The following is an 18,966-nucleotide window of genomic DNA, read 5'->3' as shown; positions in this document are numbered from 1 at the left end:
ATTGTCCACCTTCATAGAGGGAGTCGGTCACGGGATCCTGCGAAACTGTACAACAAAAAAGAAAAAAAAAGTTAGTATATGTACTGAATAATCACTTACCAGTATCACAGCTGTTTACCAACAGTCAGACCCTAGACCCTTGATAGTCCACCTTCAGAGAGGGAGTCGGTAATGGGATCCTGCGAAACTGTACGACAAAAGAAAAAAAAAGTCAATACATGTACTGAATGATCACTTACCTGTATCACAGCTGTTTACCAAAAGTTAGACCCTAGACCCTTGATTGTCCACCTTCATAGAGGGAGTCGGTAATGGGATCCTGCGAAAATGTACGACAAAAAAGAAAAAAAAAAAGTCAATACATGTACTGAATGATTACTTACCTGTATCACAGCTGTTCACGAACACTCAGACCCTAGACCCTTGATAGTCCACCTTCAGAGAGGGAGTCGATAACAGGATCCTGCGAAACTGTACAAGAAAAAAGAAAAAAAAGTCAGTATATGTACTGAATAATCACTTACCAGTATCACATCTGTTTACCAACAGTCAGACCCTAGACCCTTGATTGTCCACCTTCAGAGGGGGAGTCCGAAATGGGATCCTGGGAAATTGTATGACAAGAAAGAAAAAAAGTCAATACGTCTATAGAAACTGAATAATCACTTACTTGTATCAAAGCTGTTTACGAACAGTCAGACCCTAGACCCTTGATAGTCCACCTTCAGAGAGGGAGTCGGTAACAGGATCCTGCGAAACTGCATGACAAAATAGAAAATAAAGTCAGTATATGTACTGAATAATCACTTACCAGTATCACAGCTGTTTACCAACAGTCAGACCCTAGACCCTTGATTGTCCACCTTCATAGAGGGAGTCGGTCACGGGATCCTGCGAAACTGTACAACAAAAAAGAAAAAAAAAAGTTAGTATATGTACTGAATAATCACTTACCAGTATCACAGCTGTTTACCAACAGTCAGACCCTAGACCCTTGATTGTCCACCTTCATAGAGGGAGTCGGTAATGGGATCCTGCAAAATTGTGCGACAAAAAAGAAAAAAAAAAAAGTCAATACATGTACTGAATGATCACTTACCTGTATCACAGCTGTTCACGAACACTCAGACCCTAGACCCTTGATAGTCTACCTTCAGAGAGGGAGTCGGTAACAGGATCCTGCGAAACTGTACAACAAAAAAGAAAATAAAGTCAGTATATGTACTGAATAATCACTTACCAGTATCACAGCTGTTTACCAACAGTCAGACCCTAGACCCTTGATTGTCCACCTTCATAGAGGGAGTCGGTAATGGGATCCTGCGAAACTGTACGACAAAAGAAAAAAAAAGTCAATACATGTACTGAATGATCACTTACCTGTATCACAGCTGTTTACCAACAGTCAGACCCTAGACCCTTGATTGTCCACCTTCAGAGAGGGAGTCGGTAACAGGATCCTGCAAAACTGTACAAGAAAAATGAAAAAAAAGTCAGTATATATACTGAATAATCACTTACCAGTATCACAGCTGTTTACCAACAGTCAGACCCTAGACCCTTGATAGTCCACCTTCAGAGAGGGAGTCGGTAATGGAATCCTGGGAAACTGTACGACAAAAAAGAAAAAAGTCAATACATATACTGAATGATCACTTACCAGTATCACAGCTGTTTACCAACATTCAGACCCTAGACCCTTGATTGTCCACCTTCATAGAGGGAGTCGGTAACAGGATCCTGCGAAACTGTACAACAAAAAAGAAAAAAAAGTTAGTATATATACACTGAATAATCACTTACCAGTATCACAGCTGTTTACCAACAGTCAGACCCTAGACCCTTGATTGTCCACCTTCATAGAGGGAGTCGGTAATGGGATCCTGCGAAACTGTACAACAAAAAAGAAAAAAAAAAGTCAATACATGTACTGAATGATCACATACAGTGAGTCCAAGAAGTATTTGATCCCTTGCTGATTTTCTTCGTTGGCCCACTAATAAAGACATGATCATTCTATACTTTTAATGGTAGATGTATTCTTACATGGAGAGACAGAATATTAAAAAGAAAATCCAGAAAATAAATCTAAGGAATATATATTAATTGATTTGTATTTCATGGAGTGAAATAAGTATTTGATCCCTTAGTATTCATTAGCAGTTCTGGCTTTTACAGACCAGTTAGACACTCCCAATCAACTTGTTACCTGACCTGAAGCCACCTGTTCTCACTAATCACTTGTGTGAAAAACACCTGTCCACAGAATCAGACAGATCACACAGATTTCAAGTCTCCAACATGGGTAAAACCAAAGAGCTGTCACAGGACCTCAGAGTCAGAATTGTTGACCTTCACAAAGCTGGAATGGGCTACAAAAAGATTAGTAAGGTGTTGGATGTGAAAGTAACAACTATTGGTGCAATTATCAGAAAGTTTAAAGAGTATAACATGACAATCAACAGACCTCGGCCTGGTGCTCCAAAGAAGATTTCGCCTCGTGGGGTGGCAATGATGCTGAGAACAGTCAGAAATCGTCCTGCAACCACTCGGCAGGAGTTAGCAAATGACCTGAAGGCAGCTGGGACCACAGTTTGCAAGGAAACAATTGGCAACACTTTGCGCAACAATGGATTCACATCCTGCAGTGCCCGAAAGGTACCCCTGCTGAAGAGAGCACATGTGGAGGCGCGCCTCAAGTATGCCAATGATCATTTGAAAGATGAACCAAGTTATTGGGAGAAGGTTTTGTGGTCAGACGAGACCAAAATTGAACTTTTTGGCCTCAACTCCACCCGCCATGTGTGGAGGAAGAAAAATGCTGCCTATGACCCCAAGAACACTGTGCCCACCGTCAAGCATGGAGGTGGAAGCATAATGTTTTGGGGGTGTTTCTCTGCCAAGGGTACAGGGCTACTTCACCGCATCACTGGGAAGATGGATGGAGCCATGTACCGCACAATCCTGAGGGACAACCTCCTCCCCTCTGCCAGGGATCTGAAAATGGGCCGTGGTTGGGTCTTCCAACATGATAACGACCCTAAACATACAGCAAAGGCAACAAAGGATTGGCTCAAGAAAAATCACATTAAGGTCATGGAGTGGCCCAGCCAGTCGCCAGACCTCAATCCGATCGAAAATCTATGGAGGGAGCTGAAGGTCAGAGTTGCCAAGCGACAGCCCACCAACCTTCATGATTTAGAGAGGATCTGCAAAGAAGAGTGGGCCAAAATTCCCCCTGGTGTGTGTGCTAAACTTGTGGTTAACTACAACAAACGTCTCACCGCTGTGCTTGCAAACAAAGGCTTTGCCACTAAGTATTGAGTGTGTTTGGCAAGAGGGATCAAATACTTATTTTCCTCATTGAAATACAAATTAATTAAAATATATTCTTTAAAATTATATTCTGGATTTTTGTCTTGATATTCTGTCTCTCCATGTTAGAATATATCTACCATTAAAAGTGCAGAAGGATAGTGTCTTTATTAGTGGGCAAACAAAGAAAATCAGCAAGGGATCAAATACTTCTTGGACTCACTGTACCTGTATCACAGCTGTTTACCAACAGTCAGACCCTAGACCCTTGATTGTCCACCTTCATAAAGGGGGTCGGTAATGGGATCCTGCGAAACTGTACGACAAAAAAGAAAAAAAAAAAGTCAATACATGTACTGAATGATCACTTACCTGTATCACAGCTGTTCACGAACACTCAGACCCTAGACCCTTGATAGTCCACCTTCAGAGGGGGAGTCCGAAATGGGATCCTGGGAAATTGTATGACAAGAAAGAAAAAAAGTCAATACGTGTATAGAAACTGAATAATCACTTACTTGTATCAAAGCTGTTTACGAACAGTCAGACCCTAGACCCTTGATAGTGCACCTTCAGAGAGGGAGTCGGTAACAGGGTCCTGCGAAAGTGTACAAGAAAAAAGAAAAAAAAGTCAGTATATGTACTGAATAATCACTTACCAGTATCACAGCTGTTTACCAACAGTCAGACCCTAGACCCTTGATTGTCCACCTTCATAGAGGGAGTCGGTCACGGGATCCTGCGAAACTGTACAACAAAATAGAAAATAAAGTCAGTATATGTACTGAATAATCACTTACCAGTATCACAGCTGTTTACCAACAGTCAGACCCTAGACCCTTGATTGTCCACCTTCATAGAGGGAGTCGGTCACGGGATCCTGCGAAACTGTACAACAAAAAAGAAAAAAAAAGTTAGTATATGTACTGAATAATCACTTACCAGTATCACAGCTGTTTACCAACAGTCAGACCCTAGACCCTTGATAGTCCACCTTCAGAGAGGGAGTCGGTAATGGGATCCTGCGAAACTGTACGACAAAAGAAAAAAAAAGTCAATACATGTACTGAATGATCACTTACCTGTATCACAGCTGTTTACCAAAAGTTAGACCCTAGACCCTTGATTGTCCACCTTCATAGAGGGAGTCGGTAATGGGATCCTGCGAAAATGTACGACAAAAAAGAAAAAAAAAAAGTCAATACATGTACTGAATGATTACTTACCTGTATCACAGCTGTTCACGAACACTCAGACCCTAGACCCTTGATAGTCCACCTTCAGAGAGGGAGTCGATAACAGGATCCTGCGAAACTGTACAAGAAAAAAGAAAAAAAAGTCAGTATATGTACTGAATAATCACTTACCAGTATCACATCTGTTTACCAACAGTCAGACCCTAGACCCTTGATTGTCCACCTTCATAGAGGGAGTCGGTAATGGGATCCTGCGAAAATGTACGACAAAAGAAAAAAAGTGTCAATACATGTACTGAATGATCACTTACCAGTATCACAGCTGTTTACGAACAGTCAGACCCTACACCCTTGATAGTCCACCTTCAGAGGGGGAGTCCGAAATGGGATCCTGGGAAATTGTATGACAAGAAAGAAAAAAAGTCAATACGTCTATAGAAACTGAATAATCACTTACTTGTATCAAAGCTGTTTACGAACAGTCAGACCCTAGACCCTTGATAGTCCACCTTCAGAGAGGGAGTCGGTAACAGGATCCTGCGAAACTGTATGACAAAATAGAAAATAAAGTCAGTATATGTACTGAATAATCACTTACCAGTATCACAGCTGTTTACCAACAGTCAGACCCTAGACCCTTGATTGTCCACCTTCATAGAGGGAGTCGGTCACGGGATCCTGCGAAACTGTACAACAAAAAAGAAAAAAAAAAGTTAGTATATGTACTGAATAATCACTTACCAGTATCACAGCTGTTTACCAACAGTCAGACCCTAGACCCTTGATTGTCCACCTTCATAGAGGGAGTCGGTAATGGGATCCTGCAAAACTGTGCGACAAAAAAGAAAAAAAAAAAGTCAATACATGTACTGAATGATCACTTATCTGTATCACAGCTGTTCACGAACACTCAGACCCTAGACCCTTGAAAGTCCACCTTCAGAGAGGGAGTCGGTAACAGGATCCTGCGAAACTGTACAACAAAAAAGAAAATAAAGTCAGTATATGTACTGAATAATCACTTACCAGTACACAGCTGTTTACCAACAGTCAGACCCTAGACCCTTGATTGTCCACCTTCATAGAGGGAGTCGGTAATGGGATCCTGCGAAACTGTACGACAAAAGAAAAAAAAAGTCAATACATGTACTGAATGATCACTTACCTGTATCACAGCTGTTTACCAACAGTCAGACCCTAGACCCTTGATTGTCCACCTTCAGAGAGGGAGTCGGTAACAGGATCCTGCAAAACTGTACAAGAAAAATGAAAAAAAAGTCAGTATATATACTGAATAATCACTTACCAGTATCACAGCTCTTTACCAACAGTCAGACCCTAGACCCTTGATAGTCCACCTTCAGAGAGGGAGTCGGTAATGGAATCCTGGGAAACTGTACGACAAAAAAGAAAAAAGTCAATACATATACTGAATGATCACTTACCAGTATCACAGCTGTTTACCAACATTCAGACCCTAGACCCTTGATTGTCCACCTTCATAGAGGGAGTCGGTAACAGGATCCTGCGAAACTGTACAACAAAAAAGAAAAAAAAGTTAGTATATATACACTGAATAATCACTTACCAGTATCACAGCTGTTTACCAACAGTCAGACCCTAGACCCTTGATTGTCCACCTTCATAGAGGGAGTCGGTAATGGGATCCTGCGAAACTGTACAACAAAAAAGAAAAAAAAAAGTCAATACATGTACTGAATGATCACATACCTGTATCACAGCTGTTTACCAACAGTCAGACCCTAGACCCTTGATTGTCCACCTTCATAGAGGGAGTCGGTAATGGGATCCTGCGAAACTGTACGACAAAAAAGAAAAAAAAAAAGTCAATACATGTACTGAATGATCACTTACCTGTATCACAGCTGTTCACGAACACTCAGACCCTAGACCCTTGATAGTCCACCTTCAGAGGGGGAGTCCGAAATGGGATCCTGGGAAATTGTATGACAAGAAAGAAAAAAAGTCAATACGTGTATAGAAACTGAATAATCACTTACTTGTATCAAAGCTGTTTACGAACAGTCAGACCCTAGACCCTTGATAGTGCACCTTCAGAGAGGGAGTCGGTAACAGGGTCCTGCGAAAGTGTACAAGAAAAAAGAAAAAAAAGTCAGTATATGTACTGAATAATCACTTACCAGTATCACAGCTGTTTACCAACAGTCAGACCCTAGACCCTTGATTGTCCACCTTCACAGAGGGAGTCGGTCACGGGATCCTGCGAAACTGTACAACAAAAAAGAAAAAAAAAGTTAGTATATGTACTGAATAATCACTTACCAGTATCACAGCTGTTTACCAACAGTCAAACCCTAGACCCTTGATAGTCCACCTTCAGAGAGGGAGTCGGTAACAGGATCCTGCGAAACTGTACAACAAAAAAGAAAATAAAGTCAGTATATGTACTGAATAATCACTTACCAGTATCACAGCTGTTTACCAACAGTCAGACCCTAGACCCTTGATTGTCCACCTTCAGAGAGGGAGTCGGTAATGGAATCCTGGGAAACTGTACGACAAAAGAAAAAAAAAGTCAATACATGTACTGAATGATCACTTACCTGTATCACAGCTGTTTACCAACAGTCAGACCCTAGACCCTTGATTGTCCACCTTCAGAGAGGGAGTCGGTAACAGGATCCTGCGAAACTGTACAAGAAAAAAGAAAAAAAAGTCAGTATATATACTGAATAATCACTTACCAGTATCACAGCTCTTTACCAACAGTCAGACCCTAGACCCTTGATAGTCCACCTTCAGAGAGGGAGTCGGTAATGGAATCCTGGGAAACTGTACGACAAAAAAGAAAAAAGTCAGAACGTGTATAGAAACTGAACAATCACTTACCTGTATAACAGCTGTTTATGAACATTCAGCCTCACACAGCTGAAGATGGACAGAATATAGCTGTATTTACCTATATAGAGTTGTGAAGTGAGAAGAAAATGGATAGACTCTTGTTAGTCGTTTCCACATTCAGAGAGGGAGTCGGTCACGGGATCCTAGGAAACTGTACGAGAAAAAAGAAAAAAGAGTCAATACATGTATAGAAACTGAATGATCACTTACCTGTATCAAAGCTATTACGAACAGTCAGACTCACACAGTTCAAGATGGACAGAATACCTGCCAGCCAGTCATAGTAGAGAATGGAGATGCAGATGGAGAAATCCTTGTTAGTCGTTTCAACCTTCACGGGATCCTGGGAAACTGTACGAAAAAAAAGAAAAAAAAAGTCAATACGTGTATAGAAACTGAATGATTACTTACCTGTATCACAGCTGTTTACGAACACTCAGACCCTAGACCCTTGATAGTCCACCTTCAGAGAGGGAGTCAGTAATGGAATCCTGGGAAACTGTACGACAAAAAAGAAAAAAAAGTCAGTATATGTACTGAATAATCACTTACCTGTATCACAGCTGTTTACCAACAGTCAGACCCTAGACCCTTGATTGTCCACCTTCATAGAGGGAGTCGGTAACAGGATCCTGCGAAACTGTATGACAAAAAAGAAAAAAAAAAGTCAATACATGTACTGAATGATCACTTACCTGTATCACAGCTGTTCACGAACACTCAGACCCTAGACCCTTGATAGTCCACCTTCAGAGAGGGAGTCGGTAACAGGATCCTGCGAAACTGTACAAGAAAAAAGAAAAAAAAGTCAGTATATGTACTGAATAATCACTTACCAGTATCACAGCTGTTTACCAAAAGTTAGACCCTACACCCTTGATTGTCCACCTTCATAAAGGGAGTCGGTAATGGGATCCTGCGAAACTGTACGACAAAAATGAAAAAAAAAAGTCAATACATGTACTGAATGATCACTTACCAGTATCACAGCTGTTCACGAACACTCAGACCCTAGACCCTTGATTGTCCACCTTCATAGAGGGAGTCGGTCACGGGATCCTGCGAAACTGTACAACAAAAAAGAAAAAAAAAAAGTAAATACATGTACTGAATGATCACTTACCTGTATCACAGCTGTTCACGAACACTCAGACCCTAGACCCTTGATAGTCCACCTTCAGAGGGGGAGTCCGAAATGGGATCCTGGGAAATTGTATGACAAGAAAGAAAAAAAGTCAATACGTGTATAGAAACTGAATAATCACTTACTTGTATCAAAGCTGTTTACGAACAGTCAGACCCTAGACCCTTGATAGTGCACCTTCAGAGAGGGAGTCGGTAACAGGGTCCTGCGAAAGTGTACAAGAAAAAAGAAAAAAAAGTCAGTATATGTACTGAATAATCACTTACCAGTATCACAGCTGTTTACCAACAGTCAGACCCTAGACCCTTGATTGTCCACCTTCATAGAGGGAGTCGGTCACGGGATCCTGCGAAACTGTACAACAAAAAAGAAAAAAAAAAGTTAGTATATGTACTGAATAATCACTTACCAGTATCACAGCTGTTTACCAACAGTCAGACCCTAGACCCTTGATTGTCCACCTTCATAGAGGGAGTCGGTAATGGGATCCTGCGAAACTGTGCGACAAAAAAGAAAAAAAAAAAGTCAATACATGTACTGAATGATCACTTACCTGTATCACAGCTGTTCACGAACACTCAGACCCTAGACCCTTGATAGTCCACCTTCAGAGAGGGAGTCGGTAACAGGATCCTTCGAAACTGTACAACAAAAAAGAAAATAAAGTCAGTATATGTACTGAATAATCACTTACCAGTATCACAGCTGTTTACCAACAGTCAGACCCTAGACCCTTGATTGTCCACCTTCATAGAGGGAGTCGGTAATGGGATCCTGCGAAACTGTACGACAAAAGAAAAAAAAAGTCAATACATGTACTGAATGATCACTTACCTGTATCACAGCTATTTACCAACAGTCAGACCCTAGACCCTTGATTGTCCACCTTCAGAGAGGGAGTCGGTAACAGGATCCTGCAAAACTGTACAAGAAAAATGAAAAAAAAGTCAGTATATATATACTGAATAATCACTTACCAGTATCACAGCTCTTTACCAACAGTCAGACCCTAGACCCTTGATAGTCCACCTTCAGAGAGGGAGTCGGTAATGGAATCCTGGGAAACTGTACGACAAAAAAGAAAAAAGTCAATACATATACTGAATGATCACTTACCAGTATCACAGCTGTTTACCAACATTCAGACCCTAGACCCTTGATTGTCCACCTTCATAGAGGGAGTCGGTAACAGGATCCTGCGAAACTGTACAACAAAAAAGAAAAAAAAGTTAGTATATATACACTGAATAATCACTTACCAGTATCACAGCTGTTTACCAACAGTCAGACCCTAGACCCTTGATTGTCCACCTTCAGAGAGGGAGTCGGTAACAGGATCCTGCAAAACTGTACAAGAAAAAAGAAAAAAAAGTCAGTATATATACTGAATAATCACTTACCAGTATCACAGCTCTTTACCAACAGTCAGACCCTAGACCCTTGATAGTCCACCTTCAGAGAGGGAGTCGGTAATGGAATCATGGGAAACTGTACGACAAAAAAGAAAAAAGTCAGAACGTGTATAGAAACTGAACAATCACTTACCTGTATAACAGCTGTTTACGAACATTCAGCCTCACACAGCTGAAGATGGACAGAATATAGCTGTATTTACCTATATAGAGTTGTGAAGTGAGAAGAAAATGGATAGACTCTTGTTAGTCGTTTCCACATTCAGAGAGGGAGTCGGTCACGGGATCCTAGGAAACTGTACGAGAAAAAAGAAAAAAGAGTCAATACATGTATAGAAACTGAATGATCACTTACCTGTATCAAAGCTATTACGAACAGTCAGACTCACACAGTTATAGATGGACAGAATACCTGCCAGCCAGTCATAGTAGAGAATGGAGATGCAGATGGAGAAATCCTTGTTAGTCGTTTCAACCTTCACAGGATCCTGGGAAACTGTACGACAAAAAAGAAAAAAAAAGTCAATACATGTATAGAAACTGAATAATCACTTACCTGTATCACAGCTGTTCACGAACAGTCAGTCCCTAGACCCTTGATAGTGCACCTTCAGAGAGGGAGTCGGTAACAGGATCCTGCAAAAGTGTACAAGAAAAAAGAAAAAAAAAATCATTATATGTACTGAATAATCACTTACCAGTATCACAGCTGTTTACCAACAGTCAGACCCTAGACCCTTGATTGTCCACCTTCATAGAGGGAGTCGGTAATGGGATCCTGCGAAACTGTACAACAAAAAAGAAAAAAAAAAGTCAATACATGTACTGAATGATCACTTACCTGTATCACAGCTGTTCACGAACACTCAGACCCTAGACCCTTGATAGTCCACCTTCAGAGAGGGAGTCAGTAATGGAGTCCTGGGAAACTGTACGACAAAAAAGAAAAAAAACTCAGCATATGTACTGAATAATCACTTACCAGTATCACAGCTGTTTACCAACAGTCAGACCCTAGACCCTTGATTGTCCACCTTCATAGAGGGAGTCGGTAATGGGATCCTGCGAAACTGTACGACAAAAGAAAAAAAAAGTCAATACATGTACTGAATGATCACTTACCTGTATCACAGCTATTTACCAACAGTCAGACCCTAGACCCTTGATTGTCCACCTTCAGAGAGGGAGTCGGTAACAGGATCCTGCAAAACTGTACAAGAAAAATGAAAAAAAAGTCAGTATATATATACTGAATAATCACTTACCAGTATCACAGCTCTTTACCAACAGTCAGACCCTAGACCCTTGATAGTCCACCTTCAGAGAGGGAGTCGGTAATGGAATCCTGGGAAACTGTACGACAAAAAAGAAAAAAGTCAATACATATACTGAATGATCACTTACCAGTATCACAGCTGTTTACCAACATTCAGACCCTAGACCCTTGATTGTCCACCTTCATAGAGGGAGTCGGTAACAGGATCCTGCGAAACTGTACAACAAAAAAGAAAAAAAAGTTAGTATATATACACTGAATAATCACTTACCAGTATCACAGCTGTTTACCAACAGTCAGACCCTAGACCCTTGATTGTCCACCTTCATAGAGGGAGTCGGTAATGGGATCCTGCGAAACTGTACGACAAAAGAGAAAAAAAGTCAATTCATGTACTGAATGATCACTTACCTGTATCACAGCTGTTTACCAACAGTCAGACCCTAGACCCTTGATTGTCCACCTTCAGAGAGGGAGTCGGTAACAGGATCCTGCAAAACTGTACAAGAAAAAAGAAAAAAAAGTCAGTATATATACTGAATAATCACTTACCAGTATCACAGCTCTTTACCAACAGTCAGACCCTAGACCCTTGATAGTCCACCTTCAGAGAGGGAGTCGGTAATGGAATCCTGGGAAACTGTACGACAAAAAAGAAAAAAGTCAGAACGTGTATAGAAACTGAATGGTCACTTACCTGTATCACAGCTGTTCACGAACAGTCAGACCCTAGACGCTTGATAGTCCACCTTCAGAGAGGGAGTCGGTAATAGAATCCTGGGAAATTGTATGACAAAAAAGAAAAAAAAAGTCAGTACGTGTATAGAAACTGAATGATCACTTACCTGTATCAAAGCTGTTTACGAACAGTCAGACCCTAGACCCTTGATAGTGCACCTTCAGAGAGGGAGTCGGTAACAGGATCCTGCGAAAGTGTACAAGAAAAAAGAAAAAAAAGTCAGTATATGTACTGAATAATCACTTACCAGTATCACAGCTGTTTACCAACAGTCAGACCCTTGATTGTCCACCTTCATAGAGGGAGTCGGTAATGGGATCCTGCGAAACTGTACGACAAAAGAAAAAAAAAAATCAATACATATACTGAATGATCACTTACCTGTATCACAGCTGTTTACGAACACTCAGACCCTAGACCCTTGATAGTCCACCTTCAGAGAGGGAGTCAGTCATGGAATCCTGGGAAACTGTACGACAAAAAAGAAAAAAAAGTCAGTATATGTACTGAATAATCACTTACCAGTATCACAGCTGTTTACCAACAGTCAGACCCTAGACCCTTGATTGTCCACCTTCATAGAGGGAGTCGGTAACAGGATCCTGCGAAACTGTATGACAAAAAAGAAAAAAAAAAGTCAATACATGTACTGAATGATCACTTACTTGTATCACAGCTGTTCACGAACACTCAGACCCTAGACCCTTGATAGTCCACCTTCAGAGAGGGAGTCGGTAACAGGATCCTGCGAAACTGTACAAGAAAAAAGAAAAAAAAGTCAGTATATGTACTGAATAATCACTTACCAGTATCACAGCTGTTTACCAAAAGTTAGACCCTACACCCTTGATTGTCCACCTTCATAAAGGGAGTCGGTAATGGGATCCTGCGAAACTGTACGACAAAAATGAAAAAAAAAAAGTCAATACATGTACTGAATGATCACTTACCAGTATCACAGCTGTTCACGAACACTCAGACCCTAGACCCTTGATAGTCCACCTTCAGAGAGGGAGTCGGTAACAGGATCCTGCGAAACTGTACAACAAAAAAGAAAATAAAGTCAGTATATGTACTGAATAATCACTTACCAGTATCACAGCTGTTTACCAACAGTCAGACCCTAGACCCTTGATTGTCCACCTTCATAGAGGGAGTCGGTGACGGGATCCTGCGAAACTGTACAACAAAAAAGAAAAAAAAAAAGTAAATACATGTACTGAATGATCACTTCCCTGTATCACAGCTGTTCACGAACACTCAGACCCTAGACCCTTGATAGTCCACCTTCAGAGGGGGAGTCCGAAATGGGATCCTGGGAAATTGTGTGACAAGAAAGAAAAAAAGTCAATACGTGCATAGAAACTGAATAATCACTTACTTGTATCAAAGCTGTTTACGAACAGTCAGACCCTAGACCCTTGATAGTGCACCTTCAGAGAGGGAGTCGGTAACAGGGTCCTGCGAAAGTGTACAAGAAAAAAGAAAAAAAAGTCAGTATATGTACTGAATAATCACTTACCAGTATCACAGCTGTTTACCAACAGTCAGACCCTAGACCCTTGATTGTCCACCTTCATAGAGGGAGTCGGTAATGGGATCCTACGAAACTGTACGACAAAAAAGAAAAAAAAAAGTCAATACATGTACTGAATGATCACTTACCTGTATCACAGCTGTTCACGAACACTCAGACCCTAGACCCTTGATAGTCCACCTTCAGAGAGGGAGTCGATAACAGGATCCTGCGAAACTGTACAAGAAAAAAGAAAAAAAAGTCAGTATATGTACTGAATAATCACTTACCAGTATCACAACTGTTTACCAACAGTCAGACCCTAGACCCTTGATTGTCCACCTTCATAGAGGGAGTCGGTATTGGGATCCTGCGAAAATGTACGACAAAAGAAAAAAAAGTGTCAATACATGTACTGAATGATCACTTACCAGTATCACAGCTGTTTACGAACAGTCAGACCCTAGACCCTTGATAGTCCACCTTCAGAGGGGGAGTCCGAAATGGGATCCTGGGAAATTGTATGACAAGAAAGAAAAAAAGTCAATACGTCTATAGAAACTGAATAATCACTTACTTGTATCAAAGCTGTTTACGAACAGTCAGACCCTAGACCCTTGATAGTCCACCTTCAGAGAGGGAGTCGATAACAGGATCCTGCGAAACTGTACAAGAAAAAAAAAAAAAAAGTCAGTATATGTACTGAATAATCACTTACCAGTATCACAACTGTTTACCAACAGTCAGACCCTAGACCCTTGATTGTCCACCTTCATAGAGGGAGTCGGTAATGGGATCCTGCGAAAATGTACGACAAAAGAAAAAAAGTGTCAATACATGTACTGAATGATCACTTACCTGTATCACAGCTGTTCACGAACACTCAGACCCTAGACCCTTGATAGTCCACCTTCAGAGAGGGAGTCGGTAACAGGATCCTGCGAAACTGTACAACAAAATAGAAAATAAAGTCAGTATATGTACTGAATAATCACTTACCAGTATCACAGCTGTTTACCAACAGTCAGACCCTAGACCCTTGATTGTCCACCTTCATAGAGGGAGTCGGTCACGGGATCCTGCGAAACTGTACAACAAAAAAGAAAAAAAAAGTTAGTATATGTACTGAATAATCACTTACCAGTATCACAGCTGTTTACCAACAGTCAGACCCTAGACCCTTGATAGTCCACCTTCAGAGAGGGAGTCGGTAATGGGATCCTGCGAAACTGTACGACAAAAGAAAAAAAAAGTCAATACATGTACTGAATGATCACTTACCTGTATCACAGCTGTTTACCAACAGTCAGACCCTAGACCCTTGATTGTCCACCTTCAGAGAGGGAGTCGGTAACAGGATCCTGCAAAACTGTACAAGAAAAATGGAAAAAAAAATCAGTATATATACTGAATAATCACTTACCAGTATCACAGCTCTTTACCAACAGTCAGACCCTAGACCCTTGATAGTCCACCTTCAGAGAGGGAGTCGGTAATGGAATCCTGGGAAACTGTACGACAAAAAAGAAAAAAGTCAATACATATACTGAATGATCACTTACCAGTATCACAGCTGTTTACCAACATTCAGACCCTAGACCCTTGATTGTCCACCTTCATAGAGGGAGTCGGTAACAGGATCCTGCGAAACTGTACAACAAAAAAGAAAAAAAAGTTAGTATATATACACTGAATAATCACTTACCAGTATCACAGCTGTTTACCAACAGTCAGACCCTAGACCCTTGATTGTCCACCTTCATAGAGGGAGTCGGTAATGGGATCCTGCGAAACTGTACAACAAAAAAGAAAAAAAAAAGTCAATACATGTACTGAATGATCACATACCTGTATCACAGCTGTTTACCAACAGTCAGACCCTAGACCCTTGATAGTCCACCTTCAGAGAGGGAGTCGGTAATGGAATCCTGGGAAACTGTACGACAAAAAAGAAAAAAGTCAGAACGTGTATAGAAACTGAACAATCACTTACCTGTATAAAAGCTGTTTACGAACATTCAGCCTCACACAGCTGAAGATGGACAGAATATAGCTGTATTTACCTATATAGAGTTGTGAAGTGAGAAGAAAATGGATAGACTCTTGTTAGTCGTTTCCACATTCAGAGAGGGAGTCGGTCACGGGATCCTAGGAAACTGTACGAGAAAAAAGAAAAAAGAGTCAATACATGTATAGAAACTGAATGATCACTTACCTGTATCAAAGCTATTACGAACAGTCAGACTCACACAGTTATAGATGGACAGAATACCTGCCAGCCAGTCATAGTAGAGAATGGAGATGCAGATGGAGAAATCCTTGTTAGTCGTTTCAACCTTCACAGGATCCTGGGAAACTGTACGACAAAAAAGAAAAAAAAAGTCAATACGTGTATAGAAACTGAATAATCACTTAACTGTATCACAGCTGTTCACGAACAGTCAGACCCTAGACCCTTGATAGTCCACCTTCAGAGAGGGAGTCGGTAATAGAATCCTGGGAAACTGTATAAGAAAAAAGAAAAAAAAAAATCAGTACGTGTATAGAAACTGAATGATCACTTACTTGTATCAAAGCTGTTTACGAACAGTCAGACCCTAGACCCTTGATAGTGCACCTTCAGAGAGGGAGTCGGTAACAGGATCCTGCGAAAGTGTACAAGAAAAAAGAAAAAAAAGTCAGTATATGTACTGAATAATCACTTACCAGTATCACAGCTGTTTACGAACACTCAGACCCTAGACCCTTGATAGTCCACCTTCAGAGAGGGAGTCAGTAATGGAATCCTGGGAAACTGTACGACAAAAAAGAAAAAAAAGTCAATACATGTACTGAATAATCACTTACCAGTATCACAGCTGTTTACCAACAGTCAGACCCTAGACCCTTGATTGTCCACCTTCATAGAGGGAGTCGGTAAAAGGATCCTGCGAAACTGTACAACAAAAAAGAAAAAAAAGTTAGTATATATACACTGAATAATCACTTACCAGTATCACAGCTGTTTACCAACAGTCAGACCCTAGACCCTTGATTGTCCACCTTCAGAGAGGGAGTCGGTAATGGGATCCTGCGAAACTGTACAACAAAAAAGAAAAAAAAAAGTCAATACATGTACTGAATGATCACTTACCAGTATCACAGCTGTTTACGAACAGTCAGACCCTAGACCCTTGATAGTCCACCTTCAGAGGGGGAGTCCGAAATGGGATCCTGGGAAATTGTATGACAAGAAAGAAAAAAAAGTCAATACATCTATAGAAACTGAATAATCACTTACTTGTATCAAAGCTGTTTACGAACAGTCAGACCCTAGACCCTTGATAGTCCACCTTCAGAGAGGGAGTCGGTAACAGGATCCTGCGAAACTGTATGACAAAATAGAAAATAAAGTCAGTATATGTACTGAATAATCACTTACCAGTATCACAGCTGTTTACCAGCAGTAGGACCCTAGACCCTTGATTGTCCACCTTCAGAGAGGGAGTCGGTAATGGAATCCTGGGAAACTGTACGACAAAAGAAAAAAAAAGTCAATACATGTACTGAATGATCACTTACCTGTATCACAGCTGTTTACCAACAGTCAGACCCTAGACCCTTGATTGTCCACCTTCAGAGAGGGAGTCGGTAACAGGATCCTGCAAAACTGTACAAGAAAAAAGAAAAAAAAGTCAGTATATATACTGAATAATCACTTACCAGTATCACAGCTCTTTACCAACAGTCAGACCCTAGACCCTTGATAGTCCACCTTCAGAGAGGGAGTCGGTAATGGAATCCTGGGAAACTGTACGACAAAAAAGAAAAAAGTCAGAACGTGTATAGAAACTGAACAATCACTTATCTGTATAACAGCTGTTTATGAACATTCAGCCTCACACAGCTGAAGATGGACAGAATATAGCTGTATTTACCTATATAGAGTTGTGAAGCGAGAAGAAAATGGATAGACTCTTGTTAGTCGTTTCCACATTCAGAGAGGGAGTCGGTCACGGGATGCTAGGAAACTGTACGAGAAAAAAGAAAAAAGAGTCAATACATGTATAGAAACTGAATGATCACTTACCTGTATCAAAGCTATTACGAACAGTCAGACTCACACAGTTCAAGATGGACAGAATACCTGCCAGCCAGTCATAGTAGAGAATGGAGATGCAGACGGAGAAATCCTTGTTAGTCGTTTCAACCTTCACGGGATCCTGGGAAACTGTACGAAAAAAAAGAAAAAAAAAGTCAATACGTGTATAGAAACTGAATGATTACTTACCTGTATCACAGCTGTTCACGAACAGTCAGACACTAGACCCTTGATAGTCCACCTTCAGAGAGGGAGTCGGTAATAGAATCCTGGGAAACTGTATGACAAAAAAGAAAAAAAAAGTCAGTACGTGTATAGAAACTGAATGATCACTTACCTGTATCAAAGCTGTTTATGAACAGTCAGACCCTAGACCCTTGATAGTGCACCTTCAGAGAGGGAGTCGGTAACAGGATCCTGCAAAAGTGTACAAGAAAAAAGAAAAAAAAGTCAGTATATGTACTGAATAATCACTTACCAGTATCACAGCTGTTTACGAACACTCAGACCCTAGACCCTTGATAGTCCACCTTCAGAGAGGGAGTCAGTAATGGAATCCTGGGAAACTGTACGACAAAAAAGAAAAAAAAGTCAGTATATGTACTGAATAATCACTTACTTGTATCAAAGCTGTTTACGAACAGTCAGACCCTAGACCCTTGATAGTCCACCTTCAGAGAGGGAGTCGGTAACAGGATCCTGCGAAACTGTATGACAAAATAGAAAATAAAGTCAGTATATGTTCTGAATAATCACTTACCAGTTTCACAGCTGTTTACCAACAGTCAGACCCTAGACCCTTGATTGTCCACCTTCATAGAGGGAGTCGGTCACGGGATCCTGCGAAACTGTACAACAATAAAGAAAAAAAAAGTTAGTATATGTACTGAATAATCACTTACCAGTATCACAGCTGTTTACCAACAGTCAGACCCTAGACCCTTGATTGTCCACCTTCATAGAGGGAGTCGGTAATGGGATCCTGCGAAACTGTGCGACAAAAAAGAAAAAAAAAGTCAATACATGTACTGAATGATCACTTACCTGTATCACAGCTGTTCACGAACACTCAGACCCTAGACCCTTGATAGTCCACCTTCAGAGAAGGAGTCGGTAACAGGATCCTGCGAAACTGGACAACAAAATAGAAAATAAAGTCAGTATATGTACTGAATAATCACTTACCAGTATCACAGCTGTTTACCAACAGTCAGACCCTAGACCCTTGATTGTCCACCTTCATAGAGGGAGTCGGTCACGGGATCCTGCGAAACTGTACAACAAAAAAGAAAAAAAAAGTTAGTATATGTACTGAATAATCACTTACCAGTATCACAGCTGTTTACCAACAGTCAGACCCTAGACCCTTGATAGTCCACCTTCAGAGAGGGAGTCGGTAATGGA

Source organism: Salminus brasiliensis, chromosome 15 (assembly GCF_030463535.1).
Source record: "Salminus brasiliensis chromosome 15, fSalBra1.hap2, whole genome shotgun sequence".
In the NCBI taxonomy this organism is placed as follows: domain Eukaryota; kingdom Metazoa; phylum Chordata; class Actinopteri; order Characiformes; family Bryconidae; genus Salminus; species Salminus brasiliensis.
Note: the sequence above shows the minus strand (reverse complement) of the source record.